This window comes from Ruditapes philippinarum, unplaced genomic scaffold, assembly GCF_026571515.1.
Source record: "Ruditapes philippinarum isolate M1 unplaced genomic scaffold, ASM2657151v2 ctg1449_1_1_1_1, whole genome shotgun sequence".
Lineage (NCBI taxonomy): Eukaryota > Metazoa > Mollusca > Bivalvia > Venerida > Veneridae > Ruditapes > Ruditapes philippinarum.
In genome coordinates, this window is record NW_026860997.1 from 77,520 (window position 1) to 94,458 (window position 16,939).

At 31.9% G+C, this 16,939-nt stretch overlaps 1 protein-coding gene across 1 annotated transcript in view; it reads left to right on the top strand.

Moving 5' to 3' along the window:
• Positions 1 to 3,461: 3,461 nt before the first annotated feature.
• Positions 3,462 to 16,939, top strand: part of LOC132714163 (death domain-containing protein 1-like) — a 42,104-nt gene continuing 28,626 nt past the window's right edge. The window contains exon 1 of the mRNA XM_060696947.1: positions 3,462 to 3,588. The gene's annotated coding sequence lies outside the window, so the exon portion shown is untranslated. The remainder of the gene's footprint in view (positions 3,589 to 16,939) is intronic.

The following is a 16,939-nucleotide window of genomic DNA, read 5'->3' on the forward strand; positions in this document are numbered from 1 at the left end:
AGGATAGTACAAACATGAAAACCGTCGGAAATGAATTGGTAGCAAATACTTAGACCATTCCACGTCTTATTTCAGTATCGCATACTTCATTTTTTTTTAAATAATTAAATTAGTTAAATTTAATTTATTGAACTTTGTTTTTTGTTGTTTTTTTTGTTGTTTTTTTTTGACACTTCGAAATTTGTGAAGTTAGCAGCCTAGCAGCCTGGCAGCCTAGCAGCCTAAAGAAAACTAAGGATAATACAAACATGAAAACCGTCGGAAATGAATCGGTAGCACATACTTAGACCATTCCACGTCTATTTTTAATATCACGATCTTTATTTTTTTAAATATTGAACTTTTTTTTTTGACACTTCGAAATTTGTGAAGTTAGCAGCCTAGCAGCCTGGCAGCCTAGCAGCCTAAAGAAAACTAAGGATAATACAAACATGAAAACCGTCGGATATGAATTGGGCTGGCCAACTAAAATTTCTAATCAGTCTTTAAGATGAAACTTTAATTCGAAACCCCGAGTATGAGCGCTTTAACACATGACGCGCTAAAAGAACCAGGAGAAGCCTCTGGAACTGGATATTCTTTCTGTATCTGTTTCTTGCACTATCCTCCAAAATCTAAAATGACTGATACCTTTCTGTAGGACTCGCCCATATGGGCAACCGGTGGCGAGAGAATAACGAAACTTAAATACACACATAAGGATTTTCTGTTAATCTGGATCAACAAGGGGACAGGAATAACCCATATAGCTGCAGTGCTGCCACAAGTTAAAGGTAACACGTCAGGCAATTCTGGGTCCGCCCTATAAATATACACTCTTAAGGTTTCTTCAAACTTTGATAAAATTATAACTTCAACAAGATGATGTGCAAGTGTTGCATTAAGGGTTCAAGTTCAAGGTCAGACATATTTCAAAATGCAAATGTCAGGGTTTGCACTAGACAGTCTCGTTTACTCTAATTAATTTTGCTCAAACGTTTACCTCAAAGAAAAAGAAACAATGATAAATGTACATAATGCACATACAGAAAGTTTATCGGCCGTTTAAATAAGTAAGATTTGATCATTTCTACCCGTACAAAACTTGCCCTAAACCAATCAGAGTGGAATATTCAATACCATATGATCATAAATCGGGCAGCAAAAGATCAGAGAGGAGTGTATCTCACAAAAAAAAAAAAAAAAAAAAACCAACAACAAACAACAATGACCCGACAGAACGGCGATTCTTAGCATTTTTTAAAGAATGCTTGTATTTTTCCTATTAATAGGTCTCCAATAAGTACATTTAACATGTTGTACATTTAAGAACGATTAAAAAAACAAACAAAAAAAAAAAAACAAAAAAACAAAAAAAAAACAAAAAACTCGCAAATGGAATTATTCTATCTGTTCAGTGGTTTGACTAATTCACTGTGTTTCCGGAATAAATGACAGGTCACTGATTGATCGAGTTAAGTTTACTGCAGTGATTATCTCCGGGATCAATATACCGTTTTGTAATCCGGAAGTTAGATATGAAATAATCCAAATATGTAAAATTAATGATTTTGTCACGGTCTGGATTCCATAGAAACACGGCGGGCATTCGTAATTGCTTCAACAGCCTACACTACGTCGGGTTTCCTGTTATACGGACACTGCTTAGTTAATACGGTTAGAGTCTTGTCGATTATTTCAAATTTTAAGTTAAAATTACCCTATACACAGCATAATTATAACATTTTGCTAATTTTCGTTCAAAAATCATCCTCTGTGCCAACACAAATAATACATAATTGTATAAAAAAACAATATCCTACCCACCCCCCCACCCCCCCCCAAAAAAAAAAAAAAAAAACAACAACAACAACAATAAAATAAATAAATAAATAAAAAGGGAAAATAAAGAATAAAGACATAAATATTGACACGAAAAATTATTCAAAAGTCGGCATAATTTCTTTTTTGTTTATCTGGATTAAGCGTCACAATTAAAGTTTCTGTGCCAAAATACAAAATTGCCAGGCGAATGTTGTATTTTTACAAACGTATGCTACCCTATCATGCCGACGTAAGCCATTTTTACATAAGTCGTTTACCCGCCGTGCATTCTTGTCATCAAATCGATTACAAATGATTTGTTTGTATCACAAATTAATGGAATCAATTGTTGTCTCCGTTATCTGATACACTGTATCAATACATTGAACTGTGAAATGTTAGTTTCCTCAATATGAACTTAGCCGATCAAAGGAAAGTTTGAAATACAATCTGAGTATAGTTGCAGATTCTGAATTAAATAAATATGCTTGTATTTAAGATTGCACAATAACTTACTTAAATAAATGATTACCTTGGTAGATCTTTTTATATCATTTATGTATAAAAACAAATGCCACGGCTTGTTTTTTTGCCAATGCGAATTTTATGGGCATTGTTTTCCTGATGTTCGGAAGAATACTAATGCAGATGTTATATTTGGACGTCAATTAATGTTAATATTGTAACTTTGTATTGTAATGTTCGCAGATACAAAAGAAACGAAATTTTCACGTGAAATACATTTTCTCGTTCAAAGTCACAATGTTTTTATTAGTCCTCATTTTCACTTTTTATCACTTTGAAAAATATTGCCATGACCAAAAAATGCAGGGCATAAATCCAATAATCGCTTGCTGGGTTAAACGGCAGGCAACTCCATAATTGTAAAGGATAGTAAAAAATCTCCTTAAATAAGCTTAAGATGGCAGTAATCTTACACTTACTCTGGTGTATCTAAATCGTCCCACTGTTAATCAGTGTAGTGCACTGACTGTATATAAAGTCAATTAATTTCAAACACTAAAATTGGTAAGTATTTATAAGTAAGCATTAGCCAAATGAAATAAGTGCTGAGCCGTTTTTGGCAGATTTAATTTGTAAACGCTTTTAAATACTGAACATTAAATACAAGTTTATGCTTAAGATAGCTCATTTTTACAAATTTTGATAAAATCTTAATCAGAAAAATAAAGAAAAAGCCACACCAGTCAGTTGTAACAGAGACACCAGCCCCGCCCCTCCCGGGATAGTGGAGTGAGCGATGTTTTTACCTTCTATATATCTATCCCCGCACGGAATCACCTACAGATGAGTAAAAGTTTATGCAAAGTATTTTTGAACATTTCCTATAAATAAAGTTCTATTTTATATGTTTTGTGCAAGATACGAATTTTTATTTACTTTTTTTTACCAACGTAATTCTGCCCCGCTTCAAACCAAGTTTGGGGATCTTTTTTGTTATTGTTGTTGTTTGTTTAGACACGCTTAACTAAATATTTAGAGCACCTACTATTTAATCAAAAAAACAAACTTTATATTTTCATTCAAAATGTCAATATATTTTTTTTTAAATATTTGATTTTAATGTAAATAAATTTTGTCGGTGTTTAGACAACAATCACCTCGATTATTAAGTCCTTATTCAGTAAATATCGGATAGAAGTTTAAGTCAGTATTTTTAGAATGCAAATTTGTACGAATTGAGGGAATAGTTTTGCAACGTTTATTGATCGATAACAAATCATATTTGCCAGTAGTATTTACGGATTTTGTCGTCTGCACCAGGTAAGTTGATTTAATGCACACAGTTTTTTTAATGCACACTTTCATTTGTGATTAGAGACTCGTATTTCCTCATTCCGTAGTTTTCGAAAGTTTTTTATGTCATACTTTGTACTTGTTTAAAATCGAATGAAGATTGAAACTCGGCGGAGAACTATTTTAAGTTATGCTTAACTGAATAGGAATAGAACTTTGTTTTTATTGTTGTGTATAATTTAATAATTATTTAATATGTCTTTTATTCTATTTACATGCATATCTATTTTTTCATAGAAAATTAATATCATTTTGTAAATTGAATAATATTTTGTAAATTTGAAGAATCAAAATGTATCAAAAGATATTTTATACATGGGCCGGCTAAACAGAAATCTGTTAATTTTGCGCGAAAGTGCTAAATTAATAAAAGCAACAATTAATCATTTAGCGTAAGATTTACTAGTGTATTTGCAAATAACTACAGTGTTGTTATAAGTTATAAGACTTGTGTTTGCCTGTAAACCACGCCTTCATCCTGCTATGTTGTACATATTGCTATGGAACATGTTGTTTCAAAGCAATAAAGTTTGAGTTTTTAGTTGTTGTATTTATGACGTTGTAAATGATGTTGTTGTTGTTGCTGCTGCCTGCTGCTGTTGTTGTTGTTATGACGCTGTAAATGATGATTCTGCTGCTGTTTTTATTGTTGTTGCTGCTGTTGTTGTTGTTTTTATGACGTCGTTAATGACGCTGATGTTGTTGTTGCGGCTACTGCTGTTGTTGTTGTTGTCACCAATGATTCTGATGGTAATGGTGCTGTTGGTTGTTGAAGTGTTGATAGCGACGACGACGATGATGGTGCTAAAGTATCTATTTTTTTTGTATTGACGAATGAGTTACAACTGTCATCATACATTTTGTCGCTGTTGTTGTTGTTGCTGCTGCAGACAATTGCCGTAATTTTGCATTTTTGTTTTTGCAATTTCAACGCATTAGTAAGGAGGAGGAAAGATAATGCTATGTTATGCTCGTTGTAAGTTTATATATATATTGGTCGGTCAAGACATGTAAAATTATCGTCATTTTATTATTGTAAATAATTGAAAACATATATCATGGTATACTTGCCTGTTTTTAAATATTGCAAACAAACCAAAATTATTCACCGTTTCGGTGTAACTGAAGACCCCGAAAACAATTAAATGTACTCTTACACTAGTTATGGGTTAACGATTTTCACGAAAACAACTTTTCTTTTCATTTCTTTGATTGAAAAGAGGCATTGTTCTTCGGAAATTTGATTTCTGACAAGTTGAATAGCACAATTATGAAAAGTTGATAAAATTGCCACAAATAGAAAACAGTTCATTATTGTTAGGCCCTTTAAAACTTGACGCCTGACCTTTTGTATTTCGGTTAATATTCACAAATCATAAGGTAAATCCACCTGGTGCGATAATAATATGGTCTTTGAGCAGTAATTTGACTTGAATGATTTGTAACAAGGATTATATTAGATATAAATATGACTGTCAAGTTTGCATTACCATTAGTGTGAATCGATTAGTCTCAACAACCCCAAATAGCGCGTTTTAAAAGTTGTGTAGGCTCGAACCCCAGAAAAGAAGAAAAGAATTGCAAAGAAAGAAAGAAAGAAAGAAAGAAAGAAAGAAAGAAAGAAAGAAAGAAAGAAAGAAAGAAAGAATGAACGAAAAAAAGAAAAAAGAAGAAAGAAATTAAAGAAGAAAGAAATTAAAGAAAGAAAGAAAGATGATTATGATTATGAAATGTTGAAATAAATACACATTAAAAAGATATTTTGTTATTTATAAATACGTGAAAGACGTGCTATTCTTAAAACAGAACACGCATTTATGGGAGGGGGGATTGAAGTGACTTATTTGGCTTCATACATCCTAATGTAGCGCTGGATAAATGTCAATGTTTGGTTGGTTTAGAACCCAACTTTAGGTTAATGAACATTGTTTTTGCAACTGCATATTTATATGCGTGACATGAACAAGCTCAATATGCACATTGGTCATTTGTACCCAATACAATGCAAATGCTCAAAAAATTATGTTTTCCTTCTGACTGCCCGTCGTGGATATCGAACTTGGCCTTGGAAATAGAAACGAAATAAGGTAGATAAATATAAATAAACACATTAAAATGTTATGACAGTTTCTTGCTATAACAGAGTATGGGTTTATCAAAGTGTTGACTAAGTACATAATCTTATCACAATACGAAACGGGAAAATCCTTTAATCTCCACCCATGATATGGTTTAAAGCGGCACGCATGCATATTTGCGAAAATTTCAAGGACAATTTTTAAAGCGTTCTAAATAGAAAACACATTATCAAAATAAATAAATAAATGCCAGTGTATAGCGTGAACAGGGTACTTCGTACTTTTATTCCAATACACCAAACTTGGCCTTACTACATTTTGAAACGGGATAGAAATGTGATAATATACAATGATATAATGATAAATTCCGTCATATTATATATATATATATATATAACCTACTAAATGCTCTGAATTCGTGAATATTTATACATTTCCTAAAGTAGTGACATTGTTTTTCATTAAATTTGATTTTTTAAAATCTTTTTTCCCCCATTTATATATGGGCAGGCTGCTTTAACGGGTTACTTTAATCGTATATCTCGTAGATACCCTAAAACAAACATTTGCCTCTGTGTTCCGTTTGTTTGTGAACTCTTCACGCAGATTTATTACCCGTTAAAATACAAATAACCCGGCTAAAGATGTTGTAAAACACGCAGTATTTTAGGTAATGTGTCACATTCCAATATAAGAATAAAATATTTTGACAAATTGTAGCAAATAAAATATCCTGGTGAGCTTTTGTTTAAACAAATTTCATTTCAAACATGCTTATGTTATAATGTTGCATAAATGAGTTTTATTTCATTTTTTATCAAAGCGTTATAATTAATTGTTACAAGTGTTGAATTAGAAATGTTGCGTAAAATAAATTTTTGACAAGCATGGCGTACATGAATGAACTTATTAAAAGGCAAATAAAGCATGGTTTCATATATTATTCTTGCAATGTATATACAATGCTTACCCGGTTAATTAAACGTCATTTTTATAAAAGACGTAGTATATGTACAGATTCATTGAATCAAACCACAGATCAATTAAAACAAATAAATAAATAAAAAATAAGAAAAGAATAAATAAATAAATAAATAAATAAATAAAAATGAAATATTTATTGAATGCTTATATAATGTTCCACATTTTAAATACTTACTATTGGTGTAAACTTTTTTATTTAAGTTCGATTGCGGAACAAGTTCTTGCAACTTATATTAATCACTGTCGAGTCAACCAGTACTGGTGTCATATGAAGAAACGTGGTCGTGACCCGAACTCATGGCACTAGGCCAACGCTCCCCTTATTACTTACTGTTACTTTTGATGTTAAAAAAATATACAAGTACGTGTAAATAAAATGTAAACGTTAAATAAAAGTTCTTCTATTTCTCCTTCTTCAAATTTCGAAAGTGTTGGCATCTCTTCAGCAGACGTTACTTGCACATGCAAAATGACAAACTCTTTTCTTAATTTGGAATCGAATTTGTTATATACATGTACCTAGTCACAGTTAAAGAAAAATACATTAAAAAACACAAAAACAAAAAACAACACAAAATCAAACAAACAACAAACAAACACAAAAACAACAACAACAAAGCTGGAGTTTGTGATCACGTGTCATATTTCTGTCGCTGGAAATCACGTGTAATGAGTCAAACAGACGTTATCATTAATTTATAAATTCGTACATTCATACTCGTAAAAGATCTATCAATGTCGCCTGCAAACCTTTATTTAGACGAAAACTATATTGATAAACTCATTATTTATGCATGGAAACATAACCAGGTAATTGTTATCGGGATCACTATATACATTTGTCGGCAATATAAATTGTCAAAGCTTTCAAAGACAAGTCTCAACTTAGTGGCCACTGCCCGTTTTGCATCAGAAATGCTTTAATTATTATTTTTCCAAAGCTTTTCGATTTTGATGTCCTTTCATAGTACATGTATCCGAAATGTTATTCATTGGCCAATTAATTGAACCATCTTTTAACAAGTACAGTTACAGTGAATTAGTATTTTGTATGGAAGTCAAAATACTAATTTGTTTACATTCTGCTAATCTAATGACAATTAATTTCATATTTATCGTTACATTCTTCCAGTAACAAGCATCTTATATGCTCTAGAATTATCTTAACAAGTTTTTCTTTTAAATTCATATTTTCCCTTTCTAAAGAAGTGAAAAATTATGTTTCTGAGCCAAAATGTGTCTTTAAAATCAGTCACGGCTTATTGATTTTGATGGCTTTTCGGTGACCACAGTGTCACACCGATTTCACTCTGTCATGTGTACAGGAAAATCTTAAAATAAATAAACTTATTTTTAAATATAAAAACGTTAAATGAGGGGAAGTTGTGGAGACTTGAGAAATATCAATTAACGGATATAGAGGCTATATAAGGTAACCTCAGCTTTCCTAGAAGAAACATGTTTTACAAAACGTTGTATAAGCTTACGTAAGCTGTATACGTTAGTCCGGCACAGGTAGATTTGAAATAGAAATGAGCCGCGTCACGACAAAACCAACATAATGGGTTTGCGACCAGCATGGATCCAGACCAGCCTGCGATCCGCGCAGTCTGATCAGGATATGCTGTTCGCTTACAAACTCTATAACAAATAGAGAAACTGATGGCGAACAGCATGGATCCTGATTAGACTGCGCGGATCGCAGGCTGGTCTGGATCCATGCTGGTCGCAAACGCACTATGTTGATTTTTGTCATGACGCGGCTCATTATTCATTTTGTACGATATCTTATTACCGTTTTAACGTTATTTATTGTTGACATCACACATATTTTTACCGCACGGATTTTAAATGACGTATCTGGTACCCATTACAACATCATAACTATTTATCCATAACCTCATTAATATCAATATAGTGTTCGTGATGTGTCTTTAAAATTCGAGTTGCAATCAAATATACTGTTACAAACGTTCACAATAGACCCTTTATAAATTATAATTAAATATGTATTGAACTTTTTAACTCTTTTATGAATTTTAAAATTGAAAGTTATTCTATACGAACAGGCGGTTCAAATAGTATTTTATTCCCAGTTGTACACATTATAGTTTGACATTTTCCTTCGCATTTGTTATTAATTGGTTCATGGGTCGATGTGTTTTTAACTTTTGATATTATTAAAGCGTTTATATGGAGTATTTGTATAATATGCATGTATTTTACGACCATTGTAAGTTGAATTTTAACATGATCGTACTATTTGTTTATTCTTTGTTTATTTTTTACAAATTATATTAATTCTCTATAGTTAAATATAAAGTATTATTTTAATTCATACTGATTTATTTTAGTTCGATTGTGTTTTAACTTTATTGATACTCTCTAGAATCCGTTCCTGAAACAAACCAGTATCAATCAATAAGATTTAAAATTCTTGCTCACTGAAACAACGGCTTGTCCATTACGGGGTTTGAACCCGTGCGACCAGCAATGCTAAGATAACTTTACGCTCGGCCACTGCACCGCCATATACAGTTTGAAACTACACTCACTGAATCATTTTTATCACACAAGGCAAAAATGCTGATATTAGATTTAGTTTGTTCAAACACAACTCATTATTTCAACTCAGTTGTTATTAAAGCTCGAACCTGTCTCGGGTCCGTTAATGAGCTAACTACTACTGGTGTCATGGTATGAAAGCATCATGGTCGCCGTGTAGGGATCGAACCCTCAATCCTTGAACTGGTAAGGATTTATTTTATACACTGCGCATGCTCATTAATTCTCTCTTAATGAATGAAAGCAATTGTATGCAACATCATAATTTCCTTACACAATTCTTTTTGTAAGGTTATATTAACCCGTATAAAAACCGATGACTGCGATTTAGGCTTTAGCTATATGTAAGTTTTTAACAACAGACTATTCAGCCATATAGCCGGTAACTAATGATTAATACAGTTTTATTTAAAAATTAGTTGTTTTTTTAAATGTCAAGCGGTTCATCTAAATTTCTCTTGGGTATATAAGAAATACCGATAGTGATATTCTAATTTCACGAATTCACATTTTCACGATTTTAATTCAATTTAATCTCGATTTCGGCAAATTTAAATTTTCGCGAATTCAACTTCATAAATTCAGAAATTCAAATTCGGGAATTTCCGTTCAAGAATGTGTAAAGTTGAAATAAGGAAAGCATGAAGCTGAACTTGTTATTTCGTGAAAATGAGTGAAGCAAACTTATTTGGTTCAAATCCTAATTTCACGAGTTTAGTATATAAAAATCGTAAATTTAATTAATTCGATATGTTGAAATCGCGAATTCATGAAGTCATTATTCAAATTCAAATTATGCAAATGCATGGAGTTAAAATGTCCCTGTCTCTTTCGTGGGAATTGTCAGTCTTTTACGGTTCCAAGAATAAGCTCAAATCTAAATAAGTTTTGAGCTTAACTATTGAGCTAAAATGCTTTTTTTAGATTCAATATTTTTGTTTGTTCAAAATGCCGAGCTTTGCCGTTTGTTACCGTATATTAAAGCCTAAATAGACCAACAGCATTGTCGCCAATATATAATTACTCTTTGTGCATACATTAAACATGTTTTTTATAAAATCAAACGAAACATATCTGTAAAATGATCAAAAGTCAATACAATTTGATTTATTTCCTAATTAATCAATCAATAAATAAACTGTATTGTGGCTAATGTAGCATTACTCGTGCGCCTGCATCAAAGGGAAATCTATTAAATGAATGAATTGTCTATTTCGTTATTTCACAATCGCAGCTCTTCGGCACTGTCCGTGAGTCTTCGTCGACAATGTTTTTCCTGTTTGTCTGTTTATGATTGACAAAATATCGTTTCTCGTGTAAGCAGGATCCTGAATGCTGGTTCTTGAGTGCAAAGGAATTCTAGATTTGTTTTGACATTTTGAAATGTAATATTAGCTTCTACAAGACAATGACCTTTACAGTCAACCAGAAATATGTATTTTGAACACTGTTTTAATTTAATATTGACCATTGTTACAAGATTATATTGTTCTGCGTACTCATTTGGGCTATTTGTGTAATTTTGGATGAAAGATAATTACAGGAAATTGTTAAATATTTGCAAAAAAATGTTCTTCAGTGTTATGAAGGAGGAATGAAGATAGATTTGTCTATTGTTAATATATGCGATAGAGAATTGGGGGTGAGATGGGAGTGGGGTGAGCAGGGGCCATTTTATCATCACTTGAAATTTTATTTTTATCTTGCGTATTTTTATTACTTCTTTATACTAGCTGACAACTGACTTATTTTTAGATGTTCTTTTTTATTTTCTTTCCTTTGCAAAGTTCATATAAAACTATTTGATTGAGAATGTGGTCATAAAAACGAGGAATTTCTAAGTGTGGACGTGCCGCCTGTAGATTTAGTGTTCAAGTTTTATGATAATATATAAAACACCTTGTTGTGTGCGGCCACTCAGGCTAACATATCACACGCGTTTTTAGTCGGTGTTACACAAGCAAACAGTACTTCAAACTGCCAGCTTAGTCTGTCAAAACTTGATGAATTTGTGATATAGAATTTCGAATATAAACACACTTACAGGATGTATATTTGAAGGTAAAGATTTACGACACAGATTAAACAGTTAAGCCACACAGACTTTATTGTTCATATTTGAAGCGGACCTGCTTCTTCACATACTATATATAGTCACTGCGATAACTGGGTAAGACAGAGTTAACGCGCAAAAAGTGTTAATTTTTCTGTTACAATTTTGGTTATATAGATTTTTGCATTTTATGAGATATAACTGCTCGGGTTATATTTACAAAACAACAACAACAACAACAACAACAACAACATTAACAACAAAAAATGTTTATTTCTTCATTATAATTTCAGTTATATTGTGTTTTGCATTTGATATGAAATAATTCCTCGGGCTATATTTACAAAAAAAAACAACAACAAAAAGTGTTCATCTTTCTATTATTATTTCTCCATTTCTTTGACTTTTGCCATCATATGATATAGCGGCTTGAGCTATATCATACACAACAACAGCAACAACAACAACAACAAACAACAGAAATTTATAAAGGACAATATAACATGTCGAAATCTTTATAACTTTAATTCTACCCGGTTGTTGTCACTTGATTGATTTGTAAATTTTCGTGTTTTTTTTTCAGATGAAGTAATTGGAATGTATTATGAAATCTGACACTTTATATGGTTATGCATAAACGTGTATTTGCAATATAACCTAGCAGTTTGGGTAATATAAGCTTTAAACTGAACCATATAACCTCTAATACATCTTTATTAACCCATATTTACATATACATGTATAAACAGACACCTACAGATGTCAGTCTTGCTATATATCTTGACATTCAATATATATTTAGGTTGCAGATATTTGTGCATTATATACAAAATAACAAAAAGAAATTGAAAGCGAATATTTTTTAAAGTATTACACAAAAAATAGTGCTTGCCTGCCAAAGATTTTATTTTTCATCTGAAAATATTTATTAAAGTCTTCATTTAAAAACAAATGTCACCAGCTTGTTATTTGTGTACTTCTGGATTACAAAACATGTACAGTATGCTCAATTTTCTAGAGTAAAATATTTTGATTTTTCTATAAAAAAAGGAAAATTCAGTAACATATCATTTTGTTTGTAATGTGAAATTGTTAAAGAAGAAAATATATATGTATTTCTGACTGCCATTTATTCTGACTGGCTACATTTCCTGTTTTTTTTACTTTCTTTTAAATCAATCACCCAGACGAGTTATATTTCCTGCTTTCGCGTTATATATTAATTGCAGTTTTGGTTTGATTTGGTCCGTCCATAAAGTGCAACTTCTTTCACGCTGCGCCTCTTAAAGCGGTATTCAATATTAAACCCGAAAGAAAACTATAACAACACCCATCTTTTAAATTTGAAATCTAAACAACATTTTTAGAACTTAATTTTATAAATTTTACAATATAGCCGTTTGAAAGTTTACTTCTTAGTAGGTCAGTGCCCGTATGTTTGTTTATATTTGCATATCATTCTCGGAGATTACGTGTTATTAAGATATCCTGATTTCAAGAATGTAAATATACACGGGGTACACATCACGATTATAATACGGTTGGTCAATATTTTGAAATCGCCCTTGTAAAGAATCGAAGGGGAATAACATTTTACCGTTGCTACAATATAGGCAATCCCCTGTAAATAGTTTTAATTTTCAAACAACTTTGTTCATAGTTAAGTTTTTGGTATTTTTATCAAGTTACTGATTATAAATACATTTGGAACACCTTGCCATTTATTCATAATCAATGTAACCGATTTTTTGACGGGAAGGGCTGAAATGCAAATCTGTGAGGATGATTTTCAATAAAATGTTCATCATTAAGTAATCATTTGCTGTTAACGTGTTTGGATTTATTACAAAATCCCCGAAAAACGAACATGCCCGGAAATAGTTTGGTTAAAAAAATCGTCAGGGCGTATAAAAACCATAGGATAAATATAATTATACAGAGATAATTGATCGAGATGCTAGTGATATTTCTATGCAAAATGAAAGTAGAGTAAAATACCTTTATAATTTTTTATAGTCATAATTTTTTTTTTCATAAAATTTATTTTTGTCAATACTTATGATGTTTGGATGATGTTTTAAGGGTTTTTGGTTGTAGAGGGGGAACGGGGGTATAGTGAAAGTCATGGCCACGCGACGTTCACCTTTGGTCTAGACCTACATCGAATTGAACATTTATCTCGAACAATTATTTCCAGTCCCGCTATGTCGAACAATCTCAGTAGAGTTTTAAAGACAAATCAGGTTAAAAAGTGAACATGCATTAACAAGGTCCATGCATTACGAGGGTTGGGGGTCGGGGGAGGTGATATGGCATTATTGGCGACAAAAAATATTAGTTAGTGTATAGGTTGTTGTAGGTCAATATCCTAGCCATAGGTTTGAAGAAACAATACCAGAAATAACGAGAGAAAGTGGCTAAAAGTCTAAATAAAGTAATCTGTGGCTAAATCGTAATAAGAGAAGGAGTGGCCGAATGTGTATGTAAAGGAACTAGCTAGGGGATTATAATCTAGCACCGGTGAATCTAGATAGGTAAAGATCTATATAAAATGTTGATGGGATGACGGTAGCTAGGAAAATCTCATTTGACGACTGATTTATGACATCTGTAATCTTGCCATCCGTGTTAAAGGCACCTAATTCAATGTCAGAACAATGCAGAGTTTGTTTTATAACATCTGATAGGGTGCTTAATAACATGTCGATTGATCCCGGGCTACTGATATTACCATGATGTGTATAGATCTGTGGTGACAATTTGTCGGCAATGTCTAAAAATACTGCAATGCTCGAATACGGATTACCATAAAGATCAAGTATGTTGCAATTAAGGATGTAACAACACTTAGGTGAAATTTCATATATTATGTACAGCTGTAAATAATTCTTCTTCTAAGACTATTTCCAAACATCTAAGAATATATGTTAAATATGTACTGAAAATGTTTATACGCATTATAAGTAATCATTAAAATCTTATTGAAAAGAATTGGCTAAGACTTTATCGAAAATAAAATATCTAATTACCTTCCTTTATTTTACATGAAATGTAAATTTGGTAATATCTTTACAAATAATCCTTTTTGGAACTTACAATATTGATAAATCTTCATTTGAGCATCATATTTATGATATTAAACCATAAAAGATTGAGTTATAGATCTTTAATGGTTTCTTAAGCAGAATTTTTATTCCTTAATTCGGGGTTGAACAATTTCTGTAAATACTAAATTCTTTAGAAGTATTACTTGGACAAGCGAAACATTCCCAGAGTGAGTTCTCTTTTTCGATATATAACAAACACAAATGGTCAATTTTTAAATTCATCCGTACTAATATTGTCCCTACCCGATTAGCTCAACAGGATGGGACATGTGTCGCCAGTATTTCCGAAACCTTGGCGTTGCACATGGTGTTTTCGTAAATAATTTACACTGTTGCCTGATGTATAGGTTAAAATCTTCAATCAAGACGAAAAGTTGGTAAATGCAGTAATGAAAATGATGATAATGACGATGGTTTTTATAATGATGATGATGCTGATGAATTTTGGTGATGAGGAAGATGATAGTTGTGGTGTTGGTTTGGATGATGGTGACTAATAATAATATCAATGATAATAATAATAATGATAATGATAATAATAATAATAATATAAAGATGATGATAAAAATAATAACAATAATCTAATAATAATAATAATAATAATAATAATAATAATAATAATAATAATCATTATAATGATATTGCATGTAATAAAAATAGTTAGGAGAACACTGTGGCTATAGTTTGTACATATTATCATATTGAATCCATACACGCGCATAAATCAGATCTCGTACCTTAACTCTAAGCCAGAATTAAATCTCGAAATAAAAATGAAATTACTGAACACGTTAAGGTGTGAATATAGCAACAATAACGGTACACATTTAGATCAGACAGATAATTCATTCATAATTCATATAGTATTTTTTTCTATACTTTCTTTGTTTAAATCTGCTCACTCATATCTGCACACTCCCAGATAAGACAACAATCTTTATAAAGTCAAAATGAAGGAAAATTAAAAATGTACGGAAATGTTTTTAAAAATCCACAATTTAAATGACTATTGTGAAATGTGAATGTTTAATGCTATTGTTTCTTTACAGGAACACCACTGAGGTCCAAAAGCTGAAAAAACATATAATTTTAATTTGAGCCGCGTCATGACAAAACCAACGTAATGCGTTTGCGACCAGCATGGATCCAGACCAGCCTGCGCATCCGCGCAGTCTGATCAGGATCCATGCTGTTCGCTATCAGTTTCTCTACTTGTAATAGGGTTTGTAAGCGAACAGCATGGATCCTGATCAGTCTGCGCGTATGCGCAGGCTGGCCTGGATCCATGCTGGTCGCAAACGCATTACGTTGGTTTTGTCGTGACACGGCTCATTTCTTACACAGATCTTCTGGAACACTTAAAACAGAAAGACATGCAAAAGATAATTAAGAAATATACTCTGAAATAAATTGAAAGTCATACTTTGTGCTATTCTTAACTCGATTTGAGTGAACGGGGTTAAATTTTTTAGTCATTTATTCACAATTAGAATAATCATTCTGGACAATTGGGGTATGCGAATTATATGAAATTTCGCACACGAGTAATTGGTCTAGATCTCTAGATCTTCATCAAATGGAACATTAACCTCGAAAATTGACGTCATGCAAAAAACAAAAAAAAAAACAAAAACAAAAAGAAACGCATTGGAGTCCCTTTAAGCGAAGTATCGTTGAATTGACGTTTAAATATAATATCATTAATCCCACGACTAACGGATTAATGGATATTCCTACATATTTTGATACATACTAATCTAATGTATGTGGTTCGTGCGGATAATTAAGGAATTAGTCTGTCTAGTTTTAATCTCATTATTTGTAAGCTTGTCAAAAGTTTTCCTTAACAATTAACAATGGTTCGTAACACATTGCCATGTCGTAAAACTATGGAGGCGTGCTGCTTTAAAAACGCATTTTTGACATCCTTGGACAATTCCTAGATTCATTTAATGTCACGCATGTTGTTTTAGATGGTCGAAAATAATGCCTGTCTCATCCGAAAAAAAAAATTCTGTTTAAGTATGTCCTGGTTTATTCCAAGACAAATTTTCTTTCATGCTTGAGTGGTTAAGGACGCTCACTTCAGGTTCTTTATAGTCTCTAATGCAAAGAAGGAAGCAATACCGCTTTCTTACGGAAGGTCGGTCGTTCTATACAGGTGCCCGCTTGTGCCTCAAATAACGAGCGGAGGTCTTCCTACACCACAACAGCTTGAATGTTGCAATATGTCTTAAATATGTTTTTTACAACAAAGTATCGCTTCGACTTAAAACACAACCAAATGATTAACCCCCCCCCCCCACACACACACACAAACCGGATTCTTTTTGTAGCTTATAAAGTCACTTATTGCATATATTAATTTACTGAACCTATTACTATATGCTATTTTTAATCGTTTTAAAGTGAAATAAAATCTCCCATTAAATTACAAGCTAAACACCTTCATTTATAGGTGTATACCTAATATATTAAAACGCTTTAACAACCGGACAATGTTTATTTTAATAGTGATCAATGAAAGGGGA